The sequence below is a fragment of the Lissotriton vulgaris genome, chromosome 4_1, assembly GCF_964263255.1.
Source record: "Lissotriton vulgaris chromosome 4_1, aLisVul1.2, whole genome shotgun sequence".
In the NCBI taxonomy this organism is placed as follows: Eukaryota; Metazoa; Chordata; class Amphibia; order Caudata; family Salamandridae; genus Lissotriton; species Lissotriton vulgaris.
In genome coordinates this window covers 537,108,825-537,127,756 of record NC_141691.1, presented here as the reverse complement: position 1 = coordinate 537,127,756, position 18,932 = coordinate 537,108,825, and positions in this window count along the sequence as shown.

Here is an 18,932-nt window from a genome sequence, read left to right as displayed (position 1 = left end):
ATAATCACTTATAAATCTGTGGAGTTCTCCAATAGACAGCTTATCCTTAGCAGAGTAAATCCATGCCACAATCTCTGAGTTTTCTAAGAGGACGTTGAAGGTTGCTTTATGTGGCAAATAATCACGAATTTGTAGATACTTGAAGAAGGTGTTTTGCAGGAGGTTGTAAACTAACTGTAGTGCACCAAAGGGGTGACATACTGCATTGATTCCGCTATAATGCCATAACCTAGCAACTGAAACGTGGAATATAGACAGTAGAGATGGATTGCCCCTGAAGGGTGTATGAAAATGAGCGTGGGGAATCTGGTATGCCGAGCAAATTTTGAAGCTATCTGATAATTGAGGTCAGACTATCTACACTACGAAATTTCCAATCAGCCCAAACAGCTATTAGGTACACTATTGAATTGCAATGATGGTTGCGGTCGGTGAGAAGGCATATGATGCATGATCTAAAAGCCATCCAGAAGGCGATCTTAAATTCTGGGAGTAGCCATCTCCCTCTGTTAGGAGGCAGCTTAATAAGCCGGATAGCTTGCCTCACTCTCTTACATCCCCATATAAAACTACTGACCCCCATCGAGCTGCCTCAAAAAACATTTTGCTGCACATAGATGGGATGTTGCATCATCCAGTTATGCCCATTGGATGAATTGGGTGCCTGTACCACGCCCACATCTTTCCCATACACTGCTGGAGTAACTGCTCATAGGTGAGTTACATGATATGATTAATGCAGCAAGCTTTCTTAATCCCACAACAACTCGTGCTTCCTTTTTTGTAGTTGTGTAGTTTAAAATTGCCTGTATTTTTTTTTAAATTTAGCTTATATCTAGTGATATCCCCGAATATCTCTGCCTCAGGTTCAATTTGTTTGATGGTTTGAACTGAATTAGTTTAAACCCCGCACTCTGCGCCTTCCAGTGTACATGCCCCACAAACATGGCAATCTTGTGTTCCCTAATAAACAGCCAACATGTGTTGTGATTATAGTGGTTGTTGTTGGCCACAGTTCATTAGGTTTACATTCGTAACTCCTCTTGGTCCTAATTTGTATGACACCTTGTCATACATATCATTTGCGAACTGTCATATTTCGGGTCATAAATCATATCCTTAGCATGTCATACATATCACGTTGATGTACATTGCATGCACATCCCCAGTTCGTAAATGGCACCAAAAGTTCTTTTGTTAGGTCTTTGTAATCCTTTCTCTTATCTTGTCCCTTCTGGGACCATCGTTTGGTTGATCTCTATGCCATTTGCTTATGGGGGTAGCTTCTCCCCCGAAGTTAGGCCTCAATTCACTACTGTGTTTGTCTCATTTGTGTCCTGTCATCCAGATGGGTCTGGGCTGCGAGTGCCGTCTCTGTTACCCACATCCTCCTTTGTTCGGCCAACTCACCCTGCCATCCGGCATCCCAAAGTGACTGGCCCTCCTCCTACATACAGCCCTGTTGGTGTGTCTCCCTAGCCAACCATTGTACCATTACTTCTCCGCCACGCCGTCAGGGAGGCTAACGTTTTCCTGCGCGCCCCCCCTCCCCGAATTCCCTATGTCTGTTTTTTTTTCTTCTTTATTTTTTACTTGCAACTTGCCATGGCCATTGCTCTCCACAGGTAATCCCAGAAGACCCGCATCCCTTCCTCCAATAGATGCACCCCATCCTGCCCATACAATTCCAGGCAGCCCGGTGGATTAGCTCATGCCTGATGCTTTTCAGGCTGTTGGACTTACAGAATTTGTTAACTGTGATGTTCAGCTCCCTCCTTGAGTTATCGACTTTCTTGTGTGACTCGGCTCCCCGCCATTGCATTCTACTAATCACTTCAGACCATATGACAGTTGTACTCCAAAAGTACTTGGATGCCCCGCAAGGTCCGTCCCGATGTTCTGAAGGAGGGCCTTCTTTCCCCTCTGTGCAAGGTCATTATCCCCAAGTTGTTTTATCAAAATGTCCGGGTGCCAGGCTGTGTCCCCCAGTAGATTCTGGAGGGCCACCGGTAGCTGATTCCATCTAATCCTGGTTGCCCCAGCCAGCGGATGCATGTGATCACTGGTCTTCTTGTCAGTGTGTGGCCCCCGCTGCCACCAAGTCTGCATCCTGGACACGAACAAGTGGCCCACTTCCCACACCAGAGGAGGGCGTTTTCCTGCTGATACATGGTCACAAATGTCAAAGCAGTCTCTCTTGCTGGTGGCTGTGCTCCTCCCCCTGTTACTGTGGAACTATGTAAATTTGCTTGAATTTATTATAGAAAAATCAAAATGGTATATACACAAAAACACTGTCAATTGATCACAATGAAAGAACCATATCATTTGGTAAATAAAAGTGCCCCAAGAAAGGAAATGGGAATGGGATAGCGTGATGCTGTGAAGGAAAAGGACAGTGAGGGAATAAAGTTGGTGACAACTTATGTATTTCGACATTAATTCAAAATGCAGTACAGTTTCAAGGCTTCAGATCCCTGAGCCGAAACAAGGGATCATAACATATCCCAAATGTTTTAAACAATTTCTGTTGACACAGAAGTATTCAAATTAATGCAGGCGTGTCAACTGAACAAAAAATGAAGTAGCCGTCGACGTTTCGACCCCACGCTACATTGGTAGGCGTATTTGTTGCCTTACATCGGGGTCTTCATCAGGACAGGGTAAACAACAGGGGTGCACTACAGTATCTAAAAATGTAAGAACAATATAAAGTATAAATTAAGGGGCAAACAGTCAATGTCAAGTTACCGTAGTGAGCGGTAAACACGTTACTAGTACTGTTACCATGGCTACTTAGAAGCAAAAATGCAATTAGTGTGCCTATTATGAGTGTTACACCTTTAGAAAAGAGAGATAAATCAAAACTTTGGTACAAATTTGCACATTTTCTAACAATCTATGCACAACCTATAATTGGTATATCACTTTATCGTATTTAAGCTGACAAACACAAACACCGGATTCCTGACTTGGCCAGGGGAAAACCAAGTGGTCCAATGAATATTTTTTATAACCCCATAGAGTAGAAGGGGTTGACCTTTATGGGGATGCTTGACTCGAAATGACATGTTGGCATCGATTGGATGGATTAAAAAGGGAGGGAAATTATTTTCATGGCGTGGGTAAAGAGGTAATTTACAAAGGGAAACCCTGTGGTGAGTATAGAGTATTACAATCCACAAATTAGGATGGCCATACTTTTCTAAAAGGTTGAATCACTACCTAAATTGTAACAGAGAACACGTACCTGCTCAGAACGAGCAAGGGGCATGGCTGTGTCCAAATCAGTCCCGTGTGTCCAGAAGGCGGGGGCGTTGGGACGAGTATTAATGAATCAACCCTGATTTCAAAAAATAAATTCCCGACATTGTGTGGGGATTCGGGCTTACCTATACAGCCCGTGAGGATTAGCTTTATCCAATTTCCGGAAATTCATTCATTGTGATCAATTGACAGTGTTTTTGTGTATATACCATTTTGATTTTTCTATAATAAATTCAAACAAATTTACATAGTTCCACAGGGACCCTTCTTTCATACACCATATAGCACCCAGGTCCCATGTGGATTTCATTGGGTATAACCCCCCTCTTAGATAAACCTCCCCCTGTTACAGCCCCTTCTGCTGCCCAGCCGGAAGGATCTAGAGTAACTGGAGCCTGATGTAGGTCCTGTTTACCCAGGACCGCCACCTGCCTTTTAATTGTATCCCCACTTTGGATATGGCATATTGTGCCGCTGATGGTGCTGGGCAATCCTAAAAGAGAGTAAGGCATACACCGCTGGGCGTAGCCTGGCTTTAGAGTGGGCCTGGCGCATAACTGTTGTTAGTTGAAATTTACTTAAGTGGCTCCATCCTGATGTTTGAAAAATGGGCTGTCACCTGATGGGTGTGCCCCCACGTATGTGCACAAGCAGCATACTGCCCAGGATCTGTGATATTTGATGCACTCAAGCTGCACTGCCATTCCCTTGCCGGCCTGGTCTGTTTTTGACCTCCTTAGTAATATCTAAACCAAGGCTGCCCCGGGCCTGACATCAGTGGCTTGTAGACAGGGCCCCACCAGCCCACTTTTCATGGGTGCCACTAGTTCAGTGATTCGAAAGGCTCCAAAGAATGCTGTGGAGAAGGCCGCCCTAAACAGGTGTAGCTCAAAGATATCCCTTGTACATTCTTTTAGTGTATCCATAAGCTGGCCCAATCTTGTGAAATCTATTAAACGCCTGCTGTCTGCCTCTCCCCCTTTGGCCCACTTTCACCCTTTCATCGCCACTTTGAGGTATAAGAATGCCGTAGGGTCCTGTCCTGGGGGTATCTTCATGAAATGGGCCAAAGCCTCCAAGCGAGCCTGTGCCCATGATCAGGACTTCTTGTTGGTGAATGCCCATAGGATAAATTCCTCAACTGCTCTTCGTGTCTCGCCCATGTTCTCCAGTGTCTGTGTGCCCCCTGTCTGCATCACTGTCACTGCGTATTTTTTGTACCATCTGGTTACTTCTGGGGCAAGGGCTTGGTTTACTAATGCTGATAAGTCTATCCCGCCAGGCCCCACAACTGTTCTGGGAAGGGGGTCATTACCTTGTTCGCCCCCAGGGCCAATTCCCTGAATCTGCTCATCTGCACTCTTGACAGGGCATCCGCCGCTGCGTTCTCCATCCCTGGTACATGCTGGGCCTTCAGGCCCATGTTCCCTTCCAGGTGCCATTTATCCAATTGCCGCATTAGTCTTAGCGTGTCAGGGCATCTCGCCGATCTCCTATTGAAGCCTACACCACCACCTTGTTGTCTGACCACAGCGTCAGTTTCATATTCCTCAGCTCTTGCTTCCAGGCTGTGAATGAACAAAAACAAGTACACGTGCTGCTACTTAGTTATTTGACCTAGTTCTCGCAAAACATCTGAAATAAAACCAATGCTTTGTGATCAAAATTATCGTTTTTTTATTATTTACTTCAGTCAATTATTCAAATTTGACCTTTTTGAAAAATTAATTTTGCAAAGTTCGTATTTTTTAAGACCTCATGTACAAAAAAGAAGAAAAACAACATTTAGTCATATTCCTATTTACAAACAACATTCTAAATGCATTTCAAATTATCTCATTTAAACCATCAGTCATACAACTTACATACCACAAAAAAATACATAAAACAGACAGTGCAAAAATATATGAATTATTCTATAGTCGGAATACCAATATTCACAACAAAGCCATAAACATTACTTGTTCTCAACAGAAAACTATTTTGATTTTTATATAACTTTTTCTTATTTCAGGCTTTTTTAGAAACAGTCTACGCGTTTCGAACTTGTGTTAGTTTTGAGTTTTCATCAGGACCATAGTCTGTAATAAAAAAAGGAAATTCTTGGTTTTAGCTTTCTTTCTAAAAAGTGCGCTGCCTCTACCAATACTGCAAGCTTTTTTATCTTACCTCTCGCTCAATAGAAACCAGAGGAAGATGAATTATCCCCGTCGTTAGCACACATCTGATTTGGAAAAAGATGGATAACGTGGTCACAAACCACTTGCTACTTGTAGCACACAGCATACTAACAGTCTGCTCAGACTCGTCTCACGTACTTTTGTATAGATGTCCGTATCACAAGTTTATTTGTAAAGATAGCCTGGCTCTCCCGTTTCTGGTGAGAAGAGAGGAAACTAATGAATACACTGTTGGTGCCAACTGTTTATGATAGGCGATGTCAAGGTTCTTACCTTGCATGAGGGCTCGGGCTGCTTGGAATTCGAGTTCTGTGCCTTCGCCTGGGAGTCTGAAAGGAATTTAGTTGGGATTCGTTAACTACAGCTTGTTTTCCAAATTGAGGCAACTATCGAACTAATGAGTTTTTTGGTGCTGGTGCCGTTGCGTATCCTTACCTTGGCCAAGCGAGGCACGGTACCGTGTAGATAGGTCTTCTCCGTTGTTGTGCAAACCGGCGTCACAGTTGCGTTCGCTTCCGGGTCCGCAAGGGATCATGGAACATGTAGTATGTTTCGTTTCGTCTTCTTTCCCTTTTTATACATAGTTTTGCGCTATCGAAGATCGGTTATAGAAAGCTAAAAGTTTGATACATCGGTTGTGCTTGCTAGGAGTCCTTTTAATGCTCATTGGCGATAGTGTGCGGCAACACTGAAAATCGTTGCCGTGGTTTATTCCTCATTTATTTTTGAAGGTGGCACTTCCTCAATATGTTTTAATACTGATGTTACGTTGTTAGGCTTGCCCTTCGTTTTCCTAATTCAGTAGTTTGAATTACTGAGGCATTTTGGGAAATGTAGTTTCTACAAGAGGACATTTGTAATGTTGTTGCAGAACTATTAACCCCATTGTATTAACCCCATTGTGGGTATAACATGTTATGGAATGGTCTTCGCAACCTGGTGGGTCGTGTGGTCATTTGGTCAGAAGACCTTCTCTCAAATACAGTAGCTGTCAATCCAGTTATTATTACGATTTATTTCATTGTCATGACAGGGAGTCTTCAACTCCTATAGATATGAGAACGTGGTTTATAATTTAAACATTTCTGACATCTCATTTAATCCTAGTATTGCCGTGTTGAATTTGTCTATTAGCATTGCTTCCATTTTTGTAAATTTTGCTTCCAGGTCTCCGCCCCTTGAGTCATTTTCCACTTTTGCATTTACTGTCCAAATTAGATCAGTCTCTTTGTGTTGTTTTTCTCGCCAATGGTTGACTAGGGGTGCTGTTGTCACATTGTTTTGGATTCTTGATTTGTGTTGTTGTATCCGCAACCACATTTCTTGGTTTGTTTTACCAATGTACACTAAGTTACATGGACATAGAATTCCATAGACAACATGACGCGATTTACAATTAGAGAAACTCTCATGTTTCCAGCTTATCCGATTATGTGTGAACACTGATCCTTCTTTCGTTGTGTCGCAGCATGAACATGTCCCACATCTATGATGTCCCTGAATCGGTGGTAAGTTTAACACGGTGTGTAAGTTGGAACTTTTTACTTGTGGTAAGGCAGCTCTTACCAATTGGTTGGCAACGCTGCAGTTCTTTCTAAATGCAAAAAGTGGTTCATTTTTAAAGGCTTGGTCCAAGTTTCTTAAAAGGTGTCAGTTTTGTTTTACTACCTTTTTCAAAGCGTTTGAATTTGGACAAAAAGTGGATACAAAAACCATCCTGTCGGTTTCTTTCTTTTTTGTTCTTTCCAAGAGGGTGTCTCGTGGTGTCCACCACGCTCTCTTTAAGGATGTTTTCAATAACTTTTTGGGGTATCCACGTTGTTGTAAATTTGCTGTTAGATTTTCCGCATGTCTCAGATATTCTTCTTTGCATTGACAGTTGCGTCGGATTCTTAAATATTGTCCGTATGGGAGGTTGTCTTTTAAACTGCGTGGATGATTGCTTCAAAAGTGTAGGGCTTTGTTTCTGTCAGTGGATTCTTTGTAGTGTGTTTTTATTAGACCTCCTTCTGAGGGGTACACCTCTACATCTAGGAACAGCATTTTATCTCGTGAATGTTCCAAGCTGAATTTTATTGTAGGTACTCTGTTGTTAACCCAATCATGGAACCTTTTGAGTTCCTCCTCTGGCCCTGACCAGATGAAAAAAATATCGTCGATATAACGATGCCAATGTGATATCCATTGTATTAAAGGGTTGTTTTTATAGACAAAAGTCTCCTCATATTTCGACATGAACAGCACAGCTAATTCAGGGGTGAATGGGCATCCCATCGCCACACCCCCTACTTGGAAAAATAACTCTCCTTTAAAATTAAAATAGTTCTTTTTTAGTGCAAACTCGGCAAGTTTTAGGATGAATCCTGTTGGTATCTCTCTCTCCAGGCTGTGAAGGCCACTATTATGGAGAACAGTTCCAGGAATGTTATGTTGCCGATGATGCCCTGCTTGTGCCACCTGTTTGGCCATTGGCTTGTGAACCATTAATTGCCCAAGATTGCCCCACAGCCTTTGCTCCCTGAAGAACCTGTAAACAACGCTATCTGCCTAGCTGTCACCCAGCCTTCTCTCCAGATTAGGACACCATTAAACTCAGCCAATAATTTTTCCCACAAGAGCAAGTTCTGTTTGACCTCTGCCCCAAGTTGGACATGGTGGTGTTTGTGTGTGAGACCTGCTGTTTGCTGAGTGCGGCCCCTGGCGAAAAGTCCACCTGCGGGGATTACCCTTGCTGTGAAGTTGAGTTTGCCAATCAACGGTTAGAGAGCGCAGAGTGTTGTCTTGTTGCAGCTGCATACGCCCTTTACATCCTCCCTGAAATCTCTCACTTTTTCTTCTGGTAACATGACTGTTCCTGCAACTGACTCGAAGTCTATCCCCAGGAATGTGATCTTTGTGGTAAGGCCTACTGTCTTCTCTGCTGCTAAAGTGATCCCTAACTCCCCAGCTAACTCTTCAATGCTGGCAGTTTTTTGCTACATTCTGCCGACCTGGTGGGGCCTGTGAAGAAAAAAATCATCTATGTAGTGAAGTTTCCCCCCCTATGGGGTGCCTGTCATGCAGGGCCCATTCCAGTAAGGTGCTGAACAGCTCGATATATATGCGCAAGACAACGTGCACCCCAAAGGCATTGCTTTATCTATGTACAGGGCCCCATCCCACTGGAAATCCAAAAGGTGAAAACTGGACGGATGTAGTGGAAGGAGCCGGAAGGTGGCCAATTAATATCTGCCTTAGTCATGAGTGCCCCCTGGACAGCTGACCTTACTAAGTCAATGGCGTTGTCGACTGTAGCGTATCCCAGTAAGAAAGCCTCTGCACATATCCCATCATTTACTGACGTCCTCTCAGGGAAAGAAAGATGGTGGAATAGTCTGAACTGTCCGAGCTCCTTTTTGGGTACCATCCCCAGCGGTGAGATTACCAAAGCCTTTCGCAAATGTGGTGTCAGGGGGCCCTCTATCCTACCCAAGGACTTCTTTTTTTTCCGATTTTTGCGGACCACATCCGGGTATTGTAGTGCCGATTTTAAGTTGTTTCCCCGTCTAGTGGAAGTGGGCCTTGAAATAGTATGAAGAACCCCTCCTCAAAACCTTTCCCTAATACTGCTGCATCTGTTCTGTTGTGATTTTTGTGACTATTGCCAATACTTGTTGGACGCCAACCACTCTACCAGCACGAAACTCTCCACTTCAATTGTGCAGCAAAACATTGGCTCCTTTAATGCCCCGTGACTCAAGGGACTGAGTGGGGCTAGGCAACTGCAACAATGTTGCAGATTCAGCCGGCCCAGAAGCTGTTTGTGGGCGGTCCTGAATGCAGCTTTCCCCCCCCCCGTAACTGCCATGAAAATCTCTCACCTGGGGCAATGCTGCTAGGGCCGGCCATGCTCTGGTAGGAGTATTTCCCAAACTAAAAGAATTAGAGGGCAGGTGGGAAGAGCAGCTGGCAAGGATGGGAGCTGGATGCTCTGCAGGCCGCATGCACTGCTGAGGGCCACGCACACACTTGCCAAAATGGGCATCAGAGGAAGGCTGAGACCAATGGGTGCCAATGGAAGAGGGACAACCTCTGGTCCGACGAAGGCAGCGTCTGCGGGGGCGTGCAGCCCGCAGGGATGGGAGCTGGATTGGTCTTTGTGCCGCATGGACTCCTGATGGCAACAAGTGAGAGCAGAGGTCTCCGGGTTAGGAGGAGGCCACTCTCGCAGTTTCCTTCAGTCACAGGTTATGGTTCCCCAGCAGCTTCTAGCAACTCGCCTCCTCACCACCACCGAAAGAGGGACAACCTCCGGTGTGAATAAGGAGCACTGTGTCCCAGGCAGCGAGCGGGCGCACCCCTAGTCACTGGTTTTGCTGAAATAGCATGTCAACCGTCGGAGCTTTGCCTCTCCGAAGAATGATGAGTCAGAACAGTGAGCCGCCAAGAATCCTGAGTGCGCCACTCCCCTGCTTCACGACACTAGGACCTACCCAGGGGAGCGTTGGCTTTTGTCCCCCCACTGGGGGGTTTGTATCTCGCCAGGCCTCCCATTGGACCGGGGCCTGGCACCTTTCTGTCACCTGTGGGGAGGGTGCAGGGGCTACCTTGTTCTGCTTCTGGTTGCTTTAGGGCACCCAGAACCAGATTCTTACAGGTCTCGGCATCGGCTATGGCGCCGGCACCGGCCCCTGCAGCCTCAGTGAGAACCTATTGCAAAATCATCAGCCTAGGTACTGATTTAAAATTCTATTTGATAGAGCCAGCACGCTCTCTGAGTATTTAATTGGATGCTGCGGATAACGGAGATAATGTACACCCTTTAACGGGTTCCTCCTCAGTTGTGTAACAGAGGGCCCCAGCACAGTGCCCAGGCAAATAGGTCTTGACTGATTCCATAGGGCCTGCCATGTTGTGTGCAATTGGGCCCCCCTCGAGTTTCGTCATGCTAGTGGTGCCCCTTAATATCCTAAATGAAGTAGTTTTGTCACCTGCTAAGACCAGTCTACCGTTTGGTTTCCAGTAAAGGCCCTACACCCTGTTTAAGCATTTACCGCCAGTCCCCATTGTTCATGGTTACCCACGGATACCCTCATGAAGCCCTATCATTTGCCTTTTCAGTGTCTAATAGAATCACACTACTTTTTTCAAAGGGCATTTGCAGCATTACATAGTGCAACAGCAGCATTTGTATGGTTATTGGATGTTCTGCCTGAGATAAACCTGTGCTGTTGGGTCATATGGAGCTGAGAAACCAATATTTTGGCATACATTGTAGCATCAGAACTGATTAGGAAGAGAGGTCTGTTTAAACCGCTTTCTTCAGCAGGTTTGTCCGTCTTCAAAAATACCAAAATGTCAGCATTATTCCAGGAGTCTGCAATGCCTCCATTCAATATTGAAGGCGATGGGCATAAATACTGGTGCTAATATATCTATAAATATTTGATGAAACTCAAGGGATATAAATTCATCATCCCAAGCCCCATTTCCTGAAGGAAGAGTCTTTCTAGATTCCTGTAGGTCTAAAAGGATGATGCCACCCTCAAGTTCTGTAACCTGCATTACATTTAGCCTGGAGCTACTAACTGATTGTAGGTACCTTTTAAATTTGTCAGCCTTAGGATCTTTTTTACCCAAACTGTTTGCCTGCTCATTTCCAATTTTGCTGAATTCTTTTTGTTGGCCTTAGGATTGTGTGCACTTTACCTCTGCTAACCAGGGCTAAATGCTTGTGCTCACTCTCTTAAACATGGTTTGATTGACTTATCTACAGTAAGCATATTTAATTTACCTATAAGTCCCTTATAGATTGCACTAGCTGTGCCCAGGGGCCTTTAAATGTAATACTGCTAGTTGCCCGGCGGCACTGATTGTGCCAACCACTAAAGTAACCCTTTAAAGATGGCTATGGTCTGGCACTATAGAGCCTATGTGCGCAGTTTACACTGCCATGTCAACCTGGCCTTTAAAAGCCTTTGCCAAGCCTTAAACTCACCTTTTAATATATATAAGTCACCCCTAAGGTAGACCCTAGGTAGTCCATAGGGCTGGGTGCTGTGTAATCAGAAGGTAGGACACGCACTTTTATGTTTTGCATGTCCTGATTGTGAAAAACACCCAGACTCATTTTTCACTTCGGTGAGGCCTACTCCTGTCACAGGATAGCATTAGAGATTCCGTATTACACTTAATAAGCTGTAATTCCTGATTGAGAGGAAGTAGTCATAGTCATAGTCATAGTCACACAGGTTTGTTCAATCTTTTTAAAACCAATCATAAAAGCACAAGTTATCTAAATTTTCCAACACAATATATAAACATATATACACATTTAAAATAAGAATCAAACAGTTGCTGTGATCCAGACAAAATTGATATAAAACGTTTAGGAAAAAAGCAGTTCAGAATTTAAAATTAACTATTTAATTGATTGCTACTAAAAAGTCGTCCCACCTTTTTCCTCTTCCTAAAACAAGCCCACAAAAATGAGGCGACAGAACAGCATAAAAATGGGTCCTGTAGAGTTGTTAAAAAGTACATAGCCACCCAACACTGCCTAAAATTGTAGTACCTCAGAATTGGGAGTATGAATGTTTTCCTTTCCTCTGTATAGGTCCCGTAAAATAATACAACGTGTAGATCTGACTATACTGCATGGTTGTTACAGGGACAGGGTGAGAGGTCTGCTAATTTATATTTATTTTGGGGGTAATCCAGGAGTAGCAGGATCATGTTCATGCAGAAACGCGAAAGGATAAATCTGTGCTGCGCATTATTTATGCATGATATAAACTGAAAACCTTCCCCCTATCTTGGTGGTACCAAATCATAAAGAATGGAGGAATGATGAATATGTATTTTTCCTCTTCAGGCATTCTTTGATTCCTTAATGAATAAATCAGTTATTCTTTCCTTTGAAACACTTTTGCAGGACTCAGGGTCGTGAAATAATTCTCCCATCCCTAACACTTTCAAATGGACCTCTACGTAATTTAACGATAAAATTATTTTATAATAATCTAATTTACAACAGTCCTTAATAATGGTTTAGGTCAAATCTACTGTAGACCTCCGCCATACTATTAGCCACAACAAGACTGGAGCCAGTCTTATGTTGTCGCTCAAATAAGGAAGCCCCAATTCACAGGGTAAAATATAATTTGGGGCTGATTGCGGTAAGGACACACAGTTTAAAAAAAAGGAGTTTTCAAATTGTTGTAGCGGTGCAACATTAGCTATACCCAACAGTCCTGATCCATATATTGTGACAAACTTTTGTTTTAGCTGAATATATATTCTTAATTGCATCCAGTGCCTGCCTCCCAACTTCTTAGCCAATCTTTAACAGCGTTAACACTCCTTTGCATACCCTGAGCTCCTGCTTCCACTAAATTAGCCCATGAGTGGTCTTTTTTGAAAAAGCACTCCAAGGTATGAAAAGGAGTCAAATATCTCGATGTTCTTGCCTGACAACTGGAAATGGGGATATTTCTCACCTCTTGCGACTCCAGACACCATTATAAATGATTTTGATTCAGTGACCTTCAGGTCAAGGGATGCCATAAAGGTGGAGGAGGCTGTCATTAGCATTTGTAGGGCTAAGCCCGATCTGACCATCAATACCACATTGTCAGCGTACGCTGAAATCGAAAAGGGGATACGATCAAATTTAGGCACATCCACCGGTAGAGCAGACAGGAAGGACTCTACCCTGTTTGTCTAGATTGAAAAAGGAACTGGGCGAGAACACAACCCTGTCTTACTCCCATTTTGATTTTAAATCGGCTAGTGCACTCCCCCTTCTTGCCATACCTTACACAGGCAGTGGCGTACAAAAGTGTCGAGGAGAAATATGGTGCGATAGTTCTTTGGGAATCCCCTGTCACCTTTTTTTCAAATGGGCACAATTAGACTCTGGTTCCAAGAGAAAGGAGGGCCTACTATCTGGATGATATTAAAAATGTTTGTAAATAAAGGCACCCACATATTATAATGCTGCTGAAAGAGGTCAATTGGAACGCCATTTGGCACAGGCACCTTACCTGGGGTACAGTCTTTCAATGCCTTACTTATCTCTAATACAGAGAAAGTTAACCTTCCCTCTGGTAAAATCTCTGGGAAGGATAATAGTGGAGTTGGGGGGTTGCTAAACCAAATATTCCTTCAAAATGCCTCACCCATGCCTCTTCCTCTACATCCATGACTAATGTAGGATCATTGATGTCTTTAAAAATGTGGGGCATTCACGATTTTCCAGAGATCTTTACTACTGCCTTACATAGCTGCTTCCTCAAGATCTGCCCATGCCTGTGCCCTAAGAACATTCTCCCTTGCCCTCCTCGCTAATTTATAACCTTTGCGCAATGCACAGATTGCAGAGCAGTCTCTAGGATGCGTATTTAGAGCTTTTACAATAGCGTTTTATGCTGTTGTATAAGTTGTATCAAACCACCCCACTTTGATGGTAGCATTAGCTGACTTAACCCATGTGAGTGCTATTTTTATTTTTTACAGAGAGCTATGAACTGGGTAACTAAGAATAGAGGTGATGAATTCTCTTCCAATCAGGCTAATATGTCCTTCTTTATTTGAGCTATGTTTTCCGGGCCTAAATATAATCTTTGTGCTTGTCACCATTTCAGCTGATAACAGTTTTTTCTAGACAAATTCACACCTTCTACAACCTTATTGTACTCTTTAGGTTCAGATAAGATACTTAGGTAAATAGATAACATGGCATGATCACTGTAAGAGGAGAATCGGGTACTCATATGGACCACTTTCCTATGTAATTGTACTGAGGCTAAAATATGGTCTATGGTAGACTCTTCTAAAAGTGGACTCTTGACCTCCCTCTTCTGGTATATTCATTAAGGACAAGTTCCACTTGTATACCAAACTGTTCAAAACATCACTAAACTCATTGTGTGTGAAGTGTGAAAAGAGGTTATTGTAGGAGTCCTCTGCTCCACATACCCTAGTGCCATTAAACTTACAGAGATGAACATTAAAATCCCCTACCCATACAAGATTTGCACTAAATCCCATTTTCCCTATTGTACGATTTCTCAATATCTAAAGCGAGTGCATCTGAGACTTGCCTCGAGTTCCTCCCAAACTCATTATTGTCAAAATTAACAAATGTCCAGATGCCCTGTTTCCTACTACCCATCTCAAAGATCTGAAAGTGTGTATGTCTAGGACCAACGTCTTTGATTTGAAGGGGTATAGTATTTGAGAATAGAGCAATTAAAGCCCCCTTCGCCCTTCCAGAGAGTGATGGAACAGCTGAGGAATGGAAGGTGCAAAAAACCCAGAGAAGAAAATTGGATCTAATGCCCAATCTATGGAGGAGATACTTCCTCCATAGATTGCCACATATTTGTCCATTATGGATGGGATGTTTTGGAAGCTACACCTGCCATGTTCCACAAAATGATATTAGGCAAGGGGTGTTCATGTTCCTGAACCCTGGGTCCTAAATTTGCAACTGTAGTGGCCTCTTTGGAGGATCGTGTAATCAATGAAATCCCTAACAGGGTATCCTCTACAAGAGCCACAGTAGTTGCCTTAATTAGTAGTTTTGGAGGTGAAGTAGGTAGTCAATCGCATTCCTCCAGGCCCGACAGGGGTGCAAATCTATTATATAAATGAATCTCAGGATTTAAAAGGTGTCCCTCATTCATACCAGAGGGCGTTTTCAGTTGTCTACCCCTACATTCCCCTCCGATGGTCACACCCTGGCCATTGTAAAAAAAATTCCAGTGGTATAGGTATTATCTAGGAGTTCCTTTGAGAAAAGCTATGGGAGTTGGCTAAGAGAGAAGCCCTTGTGTAGACATTATTAAAATGAATTACCACACAGTCGCCACCGAAGATTTTCTTGAACCCCCACCTATCCTACTCTCCTGGCCATAATAACTACATTGGCCAATTGCCTCCTCCCCCCTCGCGCATATGGACATTACTTAGTAACCAATAAAGACATTTGTACACTAATAGTATTATTGTTTCACTTTGATCTTCTTGAACGGGTGGGATATATGCCATAACCAGGGCCAGTTGGGCAGCGGCAGGGGGTAGATGGAGAGTCTGTTGTGGCTGGTGCTTATTTATTACAATGAAGTTCTCAGGCAGCCCTGCCTGATACATAACTCCTCTAGCTTCCATCATAGGTAGTAGTGGCTGGCGAACTAGGTCCCCTTCATTTAGCCCTTGGCCAGGCTGAGTAACCCTTGTTACATTCATATTAGGGAGGGGGTTTAAGGGCTGTGCTACAAGATTGAAGGAGCCTCCAGGAGTATAGACGATGTCAATGTCATTATTGAGGATGAAGGTCACCCTCGTGCTTCTATCAATGGTACTAATTCAGTATACCTAGGTGGTATTTTAGAATCAAAATTCAACAGAGGCGGGAGGAGCTTAGCGGGCGACCAAGATGGCCGCGTAAGCTCGGAGCTCCGTGGACCGTCCGATCCACCGCAATTATCCTGCTTAGAATCCTGGTCCACGTTGGTGGCATTGTATGGCTGGCGGCCTGCTGAGGCGGGGGCTGCAACCGGATTCCAAATCGGTGGCTCCTGAGTGAAGTTACGTCGAGCTGAACTCCGCTCCGTGACGGTGCCATTGTCCATCCGGACTTCGTCACTTCGCCACTTCGCTCGATCGCACGGAAGGGGCCTTGCCTGCCATCTCCTGGGTGCAGACGCTGTGATCTGGCCTTGCCCTGGTCGACCTGAGTGGGGTTCTTTCTGATCTGATTGACTCCTGGCTGTGGACCCTGGCCTGAGACCTCCGGTCCTTTGTTCTCGGGGACCCAACATGGCGGGCAGAGGCGATTCGGAGAGGGCATCTAATAAAGGTAGTCGTGGCAAACCACAGACGCAGAACAACCGCATGGAGCGGTATGTTAACCTCAAATCGCCACCTACGTCGGGTGCGGTCTCCAAGGGGACCCCAGCTACTGCCCTGCCGGACGGCTCGGATCCTACTCTGGTGGACATTATGGGTGCCATCACCAGTCTCCGTGCTGACGCACAACACCAGCACGAGATCCTGTCTCACAAGGTGGATTCCATGGCCATTGATATTGCTCTGATCAGGACCGACTTGGGCAAGACGAACGACCGTGTGAGAGCGCTGGACATTAAGACCACTAGTCTGACCTCGGATGTCTCTGAACTGCAAACGGAGGTCCGGAACCTACGATCGGCTGCCGATCAGTTCTCGAAACGGCTGGAGGATTTTGAGGGGCGAGCCAGGCGGCAGAACGTCCGCATAGTGGGGGTTCCGGAAGGGGCCGAGGATGGAGCGGCAGACCTCTTTGTGGAGGAACTGGTCAAGACGCATTTGGCGCCCTCTGGGCTGAGCAACTTCTTTTCGGTGGAACCGGCCCACCGTGTGCCGGGTGGTCCACCTAAAACGGGGGCGACGCCACGACCCATTGTGGCGCGCCTTCTTAACTTCAGGGATCGAGATGCGATCCTCCAGGCGTCCAGATCGCACGGACCACTGCACTACCAAAACGCGGAGGTGCATTTTTACCCTGATTTCACCAGACAGGTGCAACGCCAAAGGCTGAGCTACGCAGGAGTCAAGAGACGCCTCAGGGACATGGGTCTCAAATACTCGATGCAATTCCCTGCGAAGCTCCGTGTGGAATACAAGGGCCGCGCATACTTTTTTGACTACCCGGACAATGTGAGCGAGTGGCTGGACACTGTAACACCAGAACGGGAAGAGCGAGAGGAAGATGTTGGAGGAGCCTCGGGCGGAGCGGAACGGCAGGAATGAACTGGGAGCCGGGGCTACCCTTGCCTCGAATGACCGCCGGACTACTGTTTTGGTGTGATTATTCTCTCCTTTATTCATATGGTGGGTGGCGGGACGATTCCACGGAGATTCCTTCCTCCTCTGGGTCTTTGGTAGAATAGTTAATGGGGCGACAGGCACACTGCAGGTTGGGAGGGCTTTTTAGTCTAACGCAGGGGTGCAGGGTGGGGGGTTGGTTGGGTACAGTTTTGGTTTGTTGTGTGTTTCTCCTTTCTTCTTTTGTGTGGCACACGGACAATGGTGATCCTGGACTTTTATTGATGCAGGTGTCTCTGGGTGATGGGGGGGACGGGCGGCGGAGGGATGAGGGGTAGGGTGTTGAAGATTCTTAGTTGGAACGTTAACGGGTTGGGTGATCGTATCAAGAGAGGGGTGGTTATTCAACTGGTTAAACGGCATATGCCGGATGTTGTACTTCTGCAAGAGACGCACTTGGTGGGCAATGCCTGTAAAGCCCTGAATCGCAAAGGTTATAAAATGGTGGCTCATTCGGGGTTCTCTTCCGGCTCCAGGGGGGCGGGGATTCTCGTGCGCTCATCCCTTCCCTTAGAGATAGGGACCACCTTGATAGATGATAGGGGGAGGTACGCCGCTGTGTCCGGGAGATGGGAAGGGCGTTCCCTCACGTTGTTGTCTGTGTACGTCCCCCCAGGGCTGCAGTCCAGTACTTTTCGGGACCTTGGTGGTGCCATTTTGTCTATACCGGTTGGTCGTTTGATAGTGGGGGGCGACTTTAATTCGGTTTGCTCTGGTCTCCTTGATCGCCAGCCGCCTCGCGACCTACGTGGACCGCAGATGTGGCTGCCGTCCTTTCTAGATTCTACTGGGCTGGTGGATACGTGGCGGCTTTTGCACCCCACGCTTCGTCAATTCTCTTTCTTGTCGGGTGCGCACGGGAGTCTCTCGCGGATTGACTATGTCCTTACGCTGGCCTCGGACGCACTAGCTGTGTCGGAGGCCCGCTTCCTTGCCCGTGGCATTTCTGATCATTCCCCGCTATGGGTCTCCTTTGACTTTGGCGTGACTCTGTCGGAACGCCCGGCGGCGGTCAATCCTTGGTATTTTCGCGATTTTAAGACCCGCACCCTTTTGGCCAAATCTATCGACCTTTACTTTACCGAAAATGTGGGCTCGGTGGAGTCGGCCGTCACACTGTGGGAGGCTTTTAAGACGGTGCTCCGTGGAGAGGCCCAGGCACTCATTGCGGCCACCCGCCGTGAGAGAGACTCGGCTATGCTGGCTATCGAACAGGAGGTGCTACACCTCGAGACCCAGCTGCGCTCCGACCCTGACCCTTTGGCCCTCCACAATCTCTCGTTGAAACAAGCGGAGTACCAAGCTTTGGCCACTGATGCCGCTCTTGTCCTCGCCAAGGAACAGCAAGGCCGCATCTACGATGTGGGTGATAAAGCCGGGAAACTGTTGGCATGGCTCGATAAGAGAGAGATGGCCAGCCGAGTGGTGCCGGAGCTCCTTGGTGGGGACGGTACGATCCTGACGGACCCCAGCGCCATTGTGGACTCTTTCGCGGACTACTTCCGCGGAGTCTATGAGTCTGCCTCGGAGTTCTCGGAGGCGGAAACGACGACCTTCCTCGCTGATGTCGACCTCCCCAGTCTCTCCGAGGAAGAAAGGGAAGACCTGGATAGGGACATTACCGCGGACGAGATT